The sequence below is a fragment of the Microtus ochrogaster genome, linkage group LG5 (genome assembly GCF_000317375.1).
Source record: "Microtus ochrogaster isolate Prairie Vole_2 linkage group LG5, MicOch1.0, whole genome shotgun sequence".
Lineage (NCBI taxonomy): Eukaryota > Metazoa > Chordata > Mammalia > Rodentia > Cricetidae > Microtus > Microtus ochrogaster.
In genome coordinates this window covers 37,110,034-37,111,107 of record NC_022031.1, presented here as the reverse complement: position 1 = coordinate 37,111,107, position 1,074 = coordinate 37,110,034, and positions in this window count along the sequence as shown.

Here is a 1,074-nt window from a genome sequence, read left to right as displayed (position 1 = left end):
CTGCCCCAACCTGAAGGTGCGCAAGTCCTCCGAAAGGATTTGCTGCCCACAGGTACCTGTGCCCACCCAATAAACCTCTTGCTGTTTGCATCCGCATGAGTGGACTCGTTGTTCCTTGGGAGGGTGTCTCTCCAGACTGAAAGGCAGCCCACCTTGGGGGTCTTTCAGTTACACATATTTCTGTAGTAATACTTATAGAAGAGCTCATGGTTTTAAGAGAGTGGGGGATGTGGGAGGAGCTCAAGCAAGGAGATGGGGGTGGGAATGATATTAATAGGGTGTACTCATATAGAAAATTCTCCGAAAAGTTTAAAAACAAACAAATAGCATTCTGAAACTCGGGAGGAAGACTAGTGCTAGAAGACTTGAAGGTCAGTAGTGAAGGCCACAAAAATAGCTGAGGTTTCACTAAAGTACAGCAGAGCAAAGAAAGTATGGTGGATAAAAGCCGGAATCCTGAGGAACACTAACACTCCAGGGGTAGAGAGGAGGGTTCCGGGGAGCTGTAGAGGGAACAGTCGGAGAACAGCAGAAATGAGTACGGCACAGACAGCAGGGAAGAGTTAGGGAGAGTGACTGCTGCTTGGTGGCTTAACATGGTTTACGTGGGCAGCCAACTGTCACCCACCAAAATTAAAAATTACAAGACTTGGAGGTGGGTGCAGTGTGGCTATCATGGGCTGGTGAGAAGAAAGCTATTTAGGAGAGAGTCAGAGAGTTATTCAAGCCCAGCTTGAATAAAAAACAACTTTTTGTTCACTCAAGAAACTCATCTTTCTTTCTCTCTCTCTTTCTTTCTTTCCTTCCTTCCATCTTTCATTCCTTCCTCCCTTCCTTCCTTTCTCTGTTTTTTGTTTTTTTGAGACAGGGTTTTCTCTGTGTTGCTTTGGAGTCCGTCCTGGCACTAGCTCTTGTAGACCAGACTGGCCTTGAACTCACAGAGATCCACCAACCTCTGCCTCCCAGAGTTCTGGGATTAAAGGCATGTGCCACTACCGTCCAGCTGAAACTCAGCTTTCTAAAAGAAATAAAATAGTATCACAAAGGTTAATATTACTTCAGAAACAAGAATAA